Here is a 15,135-nt window from a genome sequence, read left to right as displayed (position 1 = left end):
GCTTGTAACAGGTTGTGTGTCTGGGTGTAGGTCTGTCTCAACAGGGTTTTTAGTTTCATGAGATTCAGTCAAATGTTTTTCAAATCAGGAAAAGACAGACACGGGTATGTGGACTCAGAGGTGGGGCTCAGTGGCAAAGCCAAACGGCAGTTGCAACATAACTGTTTCAACTCTAACTTGACCCTTATTAAAATGATGACTCTCCCCCTGAGCTTGTCTGACTGATTTTTACAGTTAAAAAGATAGTCGAAGAAGAAGTTATTTTACAGGTAGAGCAGGTGGACGGTCTGTCTGATATTTTGCAGTTTCCCAGGTCATTATATTATGGAGAGAGTGTTAAAGAACTATGCCGATTAGACCATGACATATTTGTTCATCTTAAGATGTGTGTTTGGTTTGGTTAGTTGCAAGAAATATTGGTCTCTATTAAATATTTGCAGGCTTACACACTGAGGGTACAAAACATTAGGAACACCTTCCTAATATTGCGTTGCACCCCCTTTTGCCCTCAGAACAGCCTCACTCCATCGGGGCATGGACTCTACAAGGTGTCGAAAGCGTTCCACAGGGATGCTGGCCCATGTTGACTTCAATGCTTCCCACAGTTGTGTCAAGTTGGCTGGATGTCCTTTGGGTGTTGGACCATTCTTGATACTCACAGAAAACTGTTGCGTGTGTAAAATCCAGAAACGTTGCAGTTCTTGACACACTCAAACCGCTACGTCTGGCACCTACTACCATACCCCATTCAAAGGCACTTAAATCTTTTGTGTTGCCCATTCACCCTCTGAATGGCAGAATACACACAATCCACGTCTCAAGGCTTAAACATCCTTATTTAACCCGTCTCCTCCCCTTCATCTACACTGACTGAAGTGGATTTAACAAGTGACATCAATAAGGGATCATAGATTTCACCTGGATTCACCTATGTCATGGAAAGAGCAACCGTTCCTAATGTTTTGTACACTCAGTGTATGTCAAAGGCTGTAAAATATGTGCATCTTTTCAGTTTCAGTCAACTGAAAGACACGCCAAACATGACCTCATGACATTTGACTATTAACATTGGTGTCAAAGGCAAAGCAGAAGAACATGTGCAACCATGGGCTGCATCTGCATGTTGGCAGGAATAGAAAAACAGTCTGATTCTAGTCATTATTTTTACTTTCTAGTGGGGTGGCTGGCTGCAATATATATTCAAATATAATGCTCTGTTTGTCCTCAGTTTCATCTTGTAATATTGCTAGAAAAAGTACACAATTGGTTATTACTGTACCTGGCAGCAAATGGTACAGTACTGTTTGTTTGACGGAATTCCAAATAATTTTTACCATGCCATCTCTAAGCAGGCCTAATTATGGCAACCTACTTATACAAATATGTGACCGTCAAATAAAACAACATAACGATGTATTTATTAAGATGTCATAACAATTGATGTCGGCTGCAAGCTGCTCTGTACTAAACAAATAACCCTGCGCCTATACACCATCCTCTCCAAATCGAAGCCCTAAATCCATTATCTGAGTGTGCAGCCTAATCAGTACCAACGCAGACATCTTCATCTGCTTCGATATCCGTCGCGGAGTCATTTATCACACCGCGACGCAACTCATGGGTGACCCTTAAATTATTACCCATATAGTGCTAGATATACATACTGATTGGACGCAGCAGGGGGAACACTGGGTCTTTACATCGACTGACTGCGAGAAGGGGGAGACCCTCCATCGCGCGCAGGACAACAATATCTATGTAGACCCGGAGACCTCTCCGTTCTTATGAAAATACAAAATAGCCACCTTGCTTGTACCGTTGGCGGTTGGAAGAGTGTGAGAAAGTGCCTTTCATTCGGTCGTTTCGTCACGTCAAGGAGACTGACGTTTACGGAGGCAGTGGTTCTCTCGGTGCAAATAGGCTACAACAATCGTAACTCGATCTCCCCCTGTTTTGTGTCGTGGTTGGTAGGGTCCTCAGTAGTTACACATGTGTGGTTGTCACTGCTGGACGGTGTCATGCTCGAATCCTTTGCTTCTTGCACTGCGCTGTCCTCTTCTGTTGAGTGATCAGACATTCTTCACTGTTGTTCCCGGGCAGTGAATATCTGTCAACAGCCCCGTCGGCGACATTGGTATGTTTTATATTTCCATTGAGCTACGGGACTATCCTATCGTTTTGAAATAGCTGGAGTGAGAGTTGTGTTTGCCAGAACCTTTGTTTTACCACCGACTATTCCATTCAGAAAACAGCGACGCATTCCCTAGAAGTTGGAGCATCGTTTGGTGAAGTTTTGACACACCGATACTGAACAACAATGGGATTCTAATCGGACAAATCCACACCAGGTAGGGCCCTAAACTGTACTGTCATGTTGTCATTTATTTATTTTAATATTGTCCAAAATGATAAACACATTTATTAGCCGGGTATTGGTTTGGCTAGTGTTTGCTTCCTGTGAGAGTTGTTGATAAATTACCCGCCGTTCGTGTTTTTACAAGCGCCTGACATGAAAGCTGCCATCGAAAAATCCCATTTAATATTTTGAGGTACCGTTCGTAGCGTATATGTCTGTTGTGTATTGTGACACTTCTGAACTACCTTGATCAGGATAAACTGGCATATGTGCATTTTATTCGATTACGCATTGTTGGACACATTAAAATAGTTCACCTGGTATGTGCGCACGTGCTTAAAATAAGCACAAAAAAATATATAGAAATTGCCTTTTGATTGCGTACAGCTGAAGGCCTACAGTAATTTTACGTTGTATTTAATCCATCCACACAACTATATGTCAGTTATTTAAAACATATATATATTTAGCTCTCTGACATTGTTGCTATTTCGCAAACTTGGGAGACTTTGCTGCCATTTATGAGTGCCATTGTTGTTGCTCATGTAGATGTATTTACTCCTTTAACTTTCCCGGCAGTGTTAGTTTGTATCAGGTGCGACAAGCGCACAGGTCGATTATCAGACAAATGCATAAAATGGAAAAAATAATACATCGTTGTCTTCCTTCTCTACGAAGTCGACAAATACACTATATGTTGCTCCGCTGTGTTATTAATACACGGTATCATTACGGTTTATATGGGACCTTTCAAAACACATAACAGTACACTGTAAAGCTTTCAGTTTGTCATCATTTCTGGGCATACGGTGTTGGTTATCCATAACGTGTGTTGGTTTAGCCTGACAGATTTATCTCCGTATAAGTAGTCTTGGGGCTCTATTCAATATGTATCGCTGAAGCGTTACAGATTGCGGATATAAATATAAAAGTAATTTACATTGAGCTAACAAATGCAGCGTTTACCGTGAATGCAGTCTCTGCGACCGCTGGAACTTTGTCTTTAATTGTCAATTGCGCTATAAAGCGGCTCTTCAGCGTTACGGATTGAATATAGACCATAGTCTTTATCCAATGGGGATGCCAACAATGCGATATAACAAAATACGCTACCCGTATACCAAAATATTGGAAAAGCATCCAGGTCAAATGAATGTTAAAAATGACTATGAATCATGTCGTTGTCCCTGAGATAGATATGGTGCAGAGTGTGTAGTTTGTGATTTGGCTCACTTCTTTGCCCTTTTTTTCCCCGGAGGCACTGAGCCTGGAAGTCCCTTTAGCCTACAGCATAATTAAAATGTTCCGTAATTCACATAAATTTTAATGTAACCCCCAGGTTAGGCTATTTTAAGATGTGGGGTGAAACGTTGTTTAAGGGTTTATATTGGTTAAAGAAACAGCAGGCCTGTAACAATGATTTATTAGACAGTCAATAGATACTTTATTGAACATCAGAAACACCAGTTTAAAAGTGTAATGCTATCAAACATTTTGTAGTTATTTCAGTACATAGGGACTGTTTTCAGTTTTTCTTAAAGGTCAACACTGTCACTTTACAGTTGTAGATTATTTCATTGACAAGGTGCATAAGGTTATATTGGATCTTGTTCTCAGAATCAGCACACCACCGTTAGTCAGTAGAAATAGGGACACACACACACACACTAGTATTGTCCATACAACATTTGTTTTAATTCAAATGTTTTTTTTTTTTACATCGTAAAATTAGATTGCACTCTTATCTCTTTTTTAAAATTTAAAAAATAAATAAATAAACCATTTATGGTGGTTGACTCCAGTAGGTTCAGACCAGTGCCCTATAAACAGCCTGGACATGGTGCAGACAGCCAGTGTAGGTAAAAAAGAGCTGAGGTATCTTCATGTTCTGCAATTGCGGCTGAAAAATGAGACTGAAGATAGAGGCCGACGAAAGATTCCTGGATCCTCCTAAATAGGCTTTTGTTTAAACAGGGACGGGGCCTATGGAGTTGAACCAGGCTATAATGTGGCACTGCACAGAGAGATTTGATACACAGTTAAACTATTATAGTTCAGTCTTGTGTGTTTCTCGGAGAGAGAAAGAGGCCAGATATTTGTTCTGCTCTGTTCAAGCTGTCTCTCATTTTCACTCAGGTATTGTACATCTTTTATGGTATTGTTATTTTATTTTTCAAATAATGGTGCTCAATTTCATTGTGCGAGGAAGTTTTATATTCTTTTTGATAACCTAACCTAATTTTTGTGTGCCAATGCTTTGGTTTGTAGCCAGCCGGTCTTCTGAGCAGGCACAGGGAGCCTGCCGGTCTTCTGAGCAGGCACAGGGAGCCTGTCAGTCTTCTGAGCAGGCACAGGGCTGTTGTTGGGCAGACAACTGGGTTGTCGTACAGTGTAAACGCATCGGTTTAGTGTAGTCTACGTCCAGCCCACATAACGTATGGCACTGGCATCCACATACAGTACTGCTATGCGTCCTCTAGATGCCTGCTGGATGTCATTTGATCCTGTGACCCTTCAGTTATATAACTGAAATTGTTGCAAAGGGGAACTGTATGATTACGCTAGGTAATCAAGAACCATAATGAAAGATATTTAATTGCCTTTTAGTGAGGGAATTACTGTATTTAAATTCTGCCCTAAACAATAACCTTTAAGACCAATATTTTGAAGGTAACAAGCAAAAGTTAGTTTGTTAGAAATGAAAGATAAATGTATGTTATTTATGTCTAGATTTGAGGATGGGATCATGATGTATTTGACACACCTTCTTTGCAGAAGGTATTTTCTTTATGAAACCCCCCCTGGTAGGCCTAATTCAGAAGAATGTTTCTATTGCTGCGAAACAAATGGTTCCTGGGTGGGTGGAGGGTGGCGGGGTGGGGTGGGGTGGAGAGCGGTGAGGTGGAGTGGAGAGCTGTGAGGTGGGGTGGAGAGGGGTGAGGTGAGGTGGGGTGGAGCGGGATGAGGTGAGGTGGGGTGGAGAGCTGTGAGGTGGGGTGGAGCGGGGTGAGGTGGGGCGGAGTGGAGTGGAGTGGGGTGGAGTGGAGTGGTTGCGGGGTGGAGTGGGGTGGGCGGGTCGAATTAATTTGAAGTGCAGTCGTAATCAATTTCTGATGTAGTTTGGTGCACTAGGGGATGTCGATCTCCAAGGTCCAAAAAAAACAGATTTTATTAGTTCACATTAACTCTCGGTTGATTGATGGGATCACTTTGGAGATCTGAGGTTTCATTTGTTACTCATACGTAGCCAGTGATTTTTAAAAACTTCATGACAGGGCCTTTGGTGGCGGTTGTGCGGGGTACTTTGGAAGGAGAGAAGGCATCATTTGTTACTATAATGGTGTTAAAAAAGTCCCGTTTGGCCGTCGTGATCCTCACTCTAAATCCATGCCCAGGTGTGACCGGTTGAAAGACGGTTGCCACTTGTCATTCTGATTGCATCAACAGTGTGTGTTCTTATTCAGGAGTCGCCGTTACTTCCCTGTGTGCACCAGATGGTTTATTCTGTGTAAATATAGCCTCTAATTCATTTTTCAGTGACATATTGAAGTGTTAATTCTGTCAAATGTGCATAAGCTTCATTAATACTATCAGATCAATGCCGTTTGAACAGAAGACCCAGTACTTCACCTCAGAGGCTTGCCAAACGATAGGGCAAGAGAGATACGTCGAGGCCTGTAGAAGAGAATGCCTCCTCTCCTTAGACAGACTGTGGGAATGGTATAGCAACCATGAAAACGGAAGCGAGGCCAAGGTAGAGCGCCAGATGTATAGAAGAGAAGGGAGTAAGGGAATAGCCACCAAGGGCATGCACAAGGCTGATTCACCAGCAGCTTGTTAAGTGTGGTGCGTGAGCAGTGCAGCAGAGGAGAGGAGCGGCGGCACCGAGCACCACACTCTGCCTGGAATAGCGTGTTTCATTGGAGCAGGGCTCATTGCAGCCCAGCCATGCTGAAACGGGGGAGGGTCGGGGGTGAGGAGAGAGGGAGGGAGGAGGAGATGGGGGTAGAGGAGAGGCTCCCTTCCGCCACGGGCAAGCAGTGCACAGTGCACACCAGCCCCAGCCAAGCTCCCGAGCAGCTCCCAGCTCACTGAGTTGAGTGCACTTGTGAAGTGGTGGCGTGGTGGGACAAGGAAAGGGAAAGGGAGGACAGCTCCTCTGTCTGTCTGGGACTTTGTCAATCACAACATATCACAGGGAGAGATTGGAGAGGGGAAAGGTGAATGTTTGTGATTTAGTGAAGCCCCCCCATTTATTTAATACACACACAAGCACACACACACAAAACTCCCCCTGACACATCCCGGCCCACCGTCCCCACACCCTCCCTCCCTCCCAAACTTCGAGGGGGGCGATTTGTTATGATAGCAGCATGAGAACCTTAATGAAAGGCAGCTGTGTGTGGGGATGTTATTCTGTCCCAGTGAACCCCCCCCCCCCCCCCACACTCTCCTCAATACACCTGCTAAAACACATTTATGTATTGCTCTGTTGCCAGTCCGATGGCGATGGCTGCTGATGAAATGAACAGCACTACAGAGAGTCAATGTATTATTAGAATGGAAACCCCTCTGTGTGTCTCTGTAATGATGCACAAGCATACACACGCACACACACACACACACACACACACACACACACACACACACACACACACACACACACACACACAAGCACCCAGACCCTTTGTATGTTTTCTATTTTATTTTCTCTCTCCACTTCTCTTTATAGAAGGTGAAGGTATGGAGTACTTCAAAGGGATTAACGCACACACACACACAAATACGAACACACACACACACACACACAGACACACACACAAATACGAACACACACACACACACACACACACACACAGACACACACACACACACACAAATACGAACACACACACAAATACAAACACACACACACAAATACGAACACACACACAAATACAAACACACACACACACACACACACACAAATACGAACACACACACACACACACAAATACGAACACACACACACACACACACAAATACAAACACACACACACACACACACACAAATACGAACACACACACACACACACACAAATACGAACACACACACACACACACACAAATACAAACACACACACACACAAATACAAACACACACACACACACACACACACACACACACACACACACACACACACAAATACAAACACACACACAAATACAAACACACACACACACACACCTGTCCATCTCCAACCGCCAGATTTATTTTCTTCTTAACATCAGCCAATTGTCTTTCCCTATGAACCTCACTAAAATATTTATGGACTCCTCCCTTTCCAGGCACTAGGCTTTGACGGCATTATGTCAGCGTCTAAAATGATGATGGATTTCTTTGTTGTTGTTGCCATCTCTGGTACATGTAGGCTCACTGTAAACACACGTTGTTTCACAATATCTCAAAATGTAGGATCATTTTTTGGGATCTCTGGTACATGTAGGCCCACTGTAAACACATTGTTTCACAATATCTCAAAATGTAGGATCATTTTTTGGAGCTCTGGTACATGTAGGCTCACTGTAAACACACGTTGTTTCACAATATCTCAAAATGTAGGATCATTTTTTGGGGCTCTGGTACATGTAGGCTCACTGTAAACACATTGTTTCACAATATCTCAAAATGTAGGATCATTTTTTGGGGCTCTGGTACATGTAGGCTCACTGTAAACTGGTTGTTTCACTGTGCAGTTATGTGGTTGGTTGGACAAAGATAGTTTGACAACAAATTTTATGTGTAAAATATGGTTCAAACATACGTTTCTTCCAGAAGTTTGCCGAATCTCTTGTGTTAGATGGAACCATATGGTTTGATGTGAAATGAACATGTGGTCTGTGAACCAACAATGAATAGAGATCTGGAGGTGTCAAAGTGTGTTTGGTGCGACAACAAAAAATAAAATATGTACTCTTTTCATTGGCTCGACAATGCTCAATCCCGCTCGCTCTGTCCCTGAATGTGATGGTGTTTGGAACACAACATCCTGGTTCTCCCTTGCAGAATGCCTGCTTTGGTGCTTACTTTTGTGCCATTAAAGTGTTGCAAAATGCTATTGTCAGTTCTTATTATTACCTGTTTAAAAATATTTAAAAACAAGATTTCATAAATTACGTTTTCAGTACAAACAGAATCGATGAAAAACGTGTAACAGAATATTCAACATGCGATACAGCTCTTAAGACACTACTTATTGACATATTATGTCAGTGGACCATCCATGTACCTACAGCCAATGGCCATATTGACACACATTAGAGGAACGCTCAACTGGAGTTGAGACATTGACCCTCGGCAGTGAGCGGTCTATGCCAGTTACTTGCTGTGATGGGGATGTAATGAGGTGTGTGTGTGTTTGTGAGTGTGTCTGAACGCCAGTGAGGGTAGTGGGGCAGGATGGGGCAGCCCAGAGTCCAACTCCTGGATCATTTGTCCTGAACCTTCCTCCCCACACGCCACACCTCACCTCCAGGCTCATTTAATCCATGCACACGCTGAGCAAAATAATTGAAATGTACACACTGTGTGTGTGTGTCGCTCCACTGTGTGTGTGTGTGTCGCTCTACTCTGTGTGTGTCGCTCCACTGCGTGTGTGTCGCTCCACTGCGTGTGTGTGTCGCTCCACTGCGTGTGTGTGTCGCTCTACTCTGTGTGTGTCGCTCCACTGCGTGTGTGTGTCGCTCCATTGTGTGTGTGTGTGTGTCGCTCCATTCTGTGTGTGTGTGTCACTCCGCTGTGTATGTGTGTGTCGCTCCATTCTGTGTGTGTGTGTCGCTCCACTGTGTATGTGTGTGTCGCTCCACTGTGTGTGTGTTTGTGTGTGTTTGTGTCCCTCCGCTGCTCTGTTGCCTCAGGGGTCTCCTGGTTGTGTGTGCGTTCATGAGTATCATCCGTGAGATAGCGCGAGTTCCACCATTATTAATTGACCCTCCAGCGTCAAGCAGAACATGTACCATTCCCCAGCTGTTGCATATATAAATCCCAATGGTTAAAGATGTACGACATGTACATCCTTTACTGAAAGGTCTAGTGGTGTATCTCTCCCAGGTGTCTGAGATGTACAGTAAGATAAATAATAATAATAATAATAATTGAAAAATGTCAAGAATTTTCTTTGTTTTTATGTGTTATGTTTGAGGTGATGTTTCTTTGTCTTTGTCTGTGTTCTAAAGAACTAGTATGACGTTTGAAATGGAACATGTGTTTATAGACCTCTTAATGACTGACCTCTTAATGACTGACCTCTTAATGACTGACCTCTTAATGACTGACTTCTGTATTTTCCTGACTGATGTTTCCTCATAGTACAGTATGCGAAGTGTGCTTTCCTCACACCGCCCTGCTCCATTCGCTTACCATGCTTCCTCCGTAACCATTTCTGATTGGCTGCTGGTCTTCCTCCTGCCCAATATTCCGTCAGGCGCGTAGGATAGGTCAGCTCAACACCAGCTCAAGCCCCTATTCTGCCGTACCTGTTTAAAATGTGGGCGCTGCTCGCTCACAGAGGAACCCTGCTGAGCGACTTGTGTACAGTTACAGGAGTACTGTACTGAATATGAGTAGCCTACAGTCACAGGAGTACTGTACTGAATATGAGTAGCCTACAGTCACAGGAGTACTGTACTGAATATGAGTAGCCTACAGTCACAGGAGTACTGTACTGAATATGAGTAGCCTACAGTCACAGGAGTACTGTACTTAATATGAGTAGCCTACAGTTACAGGAGTACTGTACTGAATATGAGTAGCCTACAGTCACAGGAGTACTGTACTTAATATGAGTAGCCTACAGTCACGGGAGTACTGTACTTAATATGAGTAGCCTACAGTTACAGGAGTACTGTACTGAATATGAGTAGCCTACAGTTACAGGAGTACTGTACTGAATATGAGTAGCCTACAGTCACGGGAGTACTGTACTTAATATGAGTAGCCTACAGTTACAGGAGTACTGTACTGAATATGAGTAGCCTACAGTCACAGGAGTACTGTACTTAATATGAGTAGCCTACAGTTACAGGAGTACTGTACTGAATATGAGTAGCCTACAGTCTTGGCAATACTGTATATGAAAAAACTGTGAGTGACTGATTAAAAAACGCTTTGGACAAGAGCTCAGCTTGAAGGTAATGTAGTGATTATTCTCTCTGTAATTTGAATGTAATGTCTTAGTTTCAGACACCAGACACCCGGCATGTTCTTTGATATATGGTGCTATTGATTTGAATGTGTTCAGGTAGGCTAGACGAATTGACGATAATATCGTATTTAAAAATAGGCCCGAGAAATTCCTCTGACATTCAGTCATTGAAAATGGCGATTTCCCTTTCAGCACGGCTGATATTACAGTAGTCTTGTGGAGACATGATGCTTTGAAGCGTAGCTTCTCTTATTTATGCCTGCTTTTAATCTCTCTGAACTCTGACCTTTTCCCTTTCACAGCAGAGATATGTTTGACCTGTGTGTTTTCTTCTGTGCTGTGTTTTCCTCCTCCAACGTTATTTCTCGTATGTATCTGGCTTGTTCTTTCACTCAGCAGAGCAGATCTTTTTGACCGGCGTGTCGCTGCTCTGGTGCTGGCATTTTTCACGTTCCACGTCTTGCACTCCCGTATCTCTGCTCATGTCCCAATCTATATTTTATGAACGCTGCAGTAAATAAACGGTTGGTCATGAACACAAACATGAACCATGTTTCCCCCATGGTTTTCCTACAGTCAGAGGTAGCGGGGGTCTGGGGGGGTCACAGAACGGTGAAGCAGACTTGTTTCTCTTGTTTCGATCAAGCTATCATTCTTCTCTTTTCTTTGTGGCTGAGCCTGGGTCTGATACAGCCATTCAGTTCAGTGAGAGCCAGGGCCGGAGCTGAGGCTATCCCACCCTCGCTTTTTGGAGAGAGATCAACATTCCTACAAAGTCCAGCTTTGTGACCAGAATGAGTAGAGTAGACTGAGACTGAGACGCTGTAACCTCTTCAGACCAAAGCCGAGCCCGCCAGCCAGCCAGGGACAGATATGTTCATTAAAGCGACAATAGATTGGGGGGGGGGGGATTTCCCCCCTCTCTTTCTCACGTGCACACACGCACACAGACACAGTCAAACACACACACACACTATCCACTATCCAGACTACATGTTTCTAGTGATGGGGGTGCGATACAATTACATATTGGGATATAATATATTATAATATATTGGCATTATCACAAAAAATGTTTTGGGGTACTTGGCTGTACCGGCACCAAAACTCCAGTATTTTTCCTTCATGGCTTGTTCTCCATCTTCTTTATAAACAGTGAGCCAACATGTTTGCAACACTTTTATTTCCCTGACTGATGAAAACTTGTTTTCTCATGGTCTCTCTTGTCTCTCTGCAGCAGACATTATAGTGAGCAATATGTTTGGAACATCGAATGGCAATACATATTGTATCGGCGTCTAAGTATCCTGACAATTCAAACCCTACATGTTTCCTCAAGTGCTCCTCCCCTGTTGTTGTTATAACGACCGACCATACCAGTTGAGCCAAAGTGATCATGGCAGGTGTAATTAGAGGGTGTATCCTGTTCCCTATGTAGAGCACTACTTTTCACTATCGGGCCCACAGGAGTGCACTATATAGGTACTAGGGTGCCATTTGGGACACAGAGAGAAGAATGTGACCCTTTGCTCTCGTTGAGAATGAGTTGTTTATACATGTTCTTGGATTGGGTTGGTTTTCAGCAATTACAGAGAAAATGGTTTGAAAATATTTATTTTGCTATTGTGGTTAGATTAGCTTTGTGTGGTTAGGCTACATTTAAATGATTTTGCCTTAAAAAAATAGGCCTACTGCATGCATACTGTTTTGATCTCTGTTGCAGTCGTCTACAATTTGTAGTCTGCAGTAATTCATTATTGTTATTATTACTGAGAGAACTCCAGAACTGTGGGCCCAGGTTTGTTAATGGCAATGGGAGCGGTTTTTGGAGAGCTTTCATGTGTGTTTGACTTCAGTTTATGGGCGTCTTCCGTTGGAATTCAACATCCCACACATTTGATCCGTTTAGAATTTTCTACAGCACCACAAAGATATAGAATTGCACCCTTCCTCAAGTCTAGATGGGGTGGATTGGCATCCAGGTATCATTTTATGTCTGTGGCCAATGGTTTGGAATTGGGAATGAGGCTTTGCTTCTGATTGATCATAGGCAAATCAAATGTCACCTGGCTCGGAGTGGTGTGCTTCTCAAGTACTGAATTTGGCAAGGAGATTCTGCTGCTGTCGGTGGAATGTGTGTGCCTGTGTGGATAAGAAGGGAAATAGAAAACGAAACGAACGACACTTGAAAGAAATAATGAAGGTTATTGAAATGGAGTGTAATACATCTTGCATATTGAGCCTCGCTACTTGTTAAATTGACAGGCCCTAACCAGAAAGAATTTGCCTGATGGATGATTTGGGGCCTTCTAATGGCTACAAGCACTTGAAAAATGAAAACATCGACCCATCCGCTCCTCAAGTTTTCCATAGTCTTAATGAGAACGAGTGGTAAGGAAAGAGAGAAATAGGTGGAGGGGGAAATGAAAAACTAAAACTCTGGCAGCTAAGCTATCTCGGGCAGCTAGGCTAACTCTGGCAGCTAGGCTACATGTGTGTTTCAGTTAAACTTGAAATGTTGGACAGGTCTCCCAGTGGTATACTATAATAACACACTGTTGGGGAAGGTGTATGTTTCTGAACCTTACCTTCTTATCCCTCCAATTCAGATGGAAAATATGAAAAACGCACCTTCCTCAAACGTGTTATTATAGTATACCACTGGGAGACCTGTATGGGTTTCGGTACTTGTATATATTGTCTCAATGTCCATTTGAACACCAAAATTGCAACAAAAAAACCAATCCACTGATTTCTATTGATTTGATGGTAGCTTTGGGAATATAGGCTAGATACCAGATAAGGGAGAGGGAATTATTGGAAGGATATGACCCATACGTTTGATTAGAAACACACCAACCATACCAGCTTTTTTTGTCTTTTAAAATACATTTAGAAGTGACATTCCTAAAATGGAAAACGGTGTCTATGCATAACCATATGGGAATTAGCTTTACAGCCCACTGCTAGTTCCGTTCCCACAAAAAGTGCGATCAAACAATGGTTCCAAATCCCTTGGAATTGACTGTGTTGGTTTTGCTGAACATTTTTCTCTGTGTGCTCACGGTGGTTTTAATCTAGATGTCAAACATCTTGATAAAGCTGGGGGGTGTCCTTGACTGATCACAGCTTTACAGAGGTTGTCTAGTGTGGGACATCTCACACATTTGACAGACACATATCCTACAGTAGATTATGTTTTACACCTTATAATAGTCCTGGGCCTATATTTGCTTTGAGATGTCCTTCTAGAATATTCTACAGTGTGTCTTAAGATATTATTATAGACCTAGGCTTATTCATTTTGATATCTCCCATTCTGTGGCCTTTACTTAATGCCATTCCCTGTAGAATGAGTGCCTGGCTGTTCTTATTGCCACATGTATCTTCCAGTTGATTGGCTCGGAGCAGAGGAGGGATCAGTTGATTGGCTCGGAGCAGCAGTGAACAGATTGAGTGAGTGTGAAAGGCGTAATGGAGGTTATGGAGAGATAGGCGATATGAGAGCGAGAAAGAGAGAGCTAGGGAGAGGGTGTTGAGAGACAGAGAGAGAGAGAAAGAGAGAGAGAAAGTAGAGCTCCCGACCGACATGTGAGGAGGCCAGGCTGAATGTCACACGTCTCGCCCCTCTGTCTCGCCCACCTCTCAACCCGGCTGCCCGCCCGCTGCACACATGACATGCTGCGTTCGTGCCACCCTGTTAATTAATCTGTACTATCTCTGAGCAGAGCCCGGCACCACAGTCTGTTCTCTCTCTACACAGCTCTCTATGTCTTTATTTATCTCTCTCAATCTCTCTTGCTCCCTTTGTCTCTTGTGCCATCTTTCTATTTCTCTCTCTCCATCTATACCCCCTTCCTGCCTTACCTGTCCACCTTCCCCTCTCGTCCCACTACTTTGGCTGAGGCCACTGTGAAAGCAGTAATGGCAGCTGCTGCATCATATCGTGTGTGTGTGTGTGTGTGGTGTGTATTGCCTACCTACCAGAGTCTAGTTTTTGTCTTCCCAAATTACCCCTGGTAGAGGTGTCATGGCAGCTTCCTGTACGGCCATTATCCCAGCATGCTCTCAATTACCTGCTCCAAAGTATGCTCCACTCACACACTTTTCCCTACTCAAAATCATGCCAAGAGAGGGTGATGACCGTATACCATTTGTCCACCCCCCCCCCCCCGGCAGGCGTCAGGCGGAGAGAGAGAAGAGGAAGTACAAACTGCATCACGGTGGCTAATGGTCGCTCCCGCTCATCATGGCTACCGGCTGAGCGAACGGAAGTGAAGGACAATGTTTTTTTATTTTATTATTGGCATGCCACAGATTTGCATTCTCCCACAAAGTGTATTTCAATGCAATTAAGACTGCGACATGGAGGTGGTGCTGCAGGCTAGGTCAAGTGGTGTGTGTGTCTGACTCGTGTGTGTGTGTGTGTGTGTGTGTGTGTGTGTGTGTGTGTGTGTGTGTGTGTGTGTGTGTGTGTGTGTGTGTGTGTGTGTGTGTGTGTGTGTACCTCAGTGATGTGGTGTCCACCTGTCCACCGTCGCCTGCTGCTCAGAGACAGTTTGACTTTGGTCTCCTCTACAAGGGTACAGTAGGGGA

The 15,135-nt window shown here is 43.6% G+C and overlaps 1 protein-coding gene across 14 annotated transcripts in view; it reads left to right on the top strand.

Moving 5' to 3' along the window:
• The first annotated feature begins 1,499 nt into the window (after positions 1-1,499).
• LOC110533185 (teneurin-3) overlaps positions 1,500-15,135 on the top strand; it is a 411,381-nt gene continuing 397,745 nt past the window's right edge. For 6 of the 14 annotated variants that reach the window (XM_090187573.1, XM_090187572.1, XM_090187571.1 and 3 more), the window contains exons 1-2: positions 1,567-2,134; positions 2,246-2,348. The gene's annotated coding sequence lies outside the window, so the exon portion shown is untranslated. Of the gene's footprint in view, positions 2,349-15,135 lie in introns of all 14 variants that reach the window. The other 8 variants (XM_036933615.2, XM_036933616.2, XM_090187570.1 and 5 more) reach the window with 3 other exon arrangements.

Source organism: Oncorhynchus mykiss, chromosome 10 (assembly GCF_057628025.1).
Source record: "Oncorhynchus mykiss isolate SJ-2025 chromosome 10, ASM5762802v1, whole genome shotgun sequence".
Classification (NCBI taxonomy): Eukaryota; Metazoa; Chordata; class Actinopteri; order Salmoniformes; family Salmonidae; genus Oncorhynchus; species Oncorhynchus mykiss.
The sequence above is the reverse complement of the archived record's forward strand: the minus strand, read 5'-3'. Positions and strand labels throughout refer to the sequence as shown.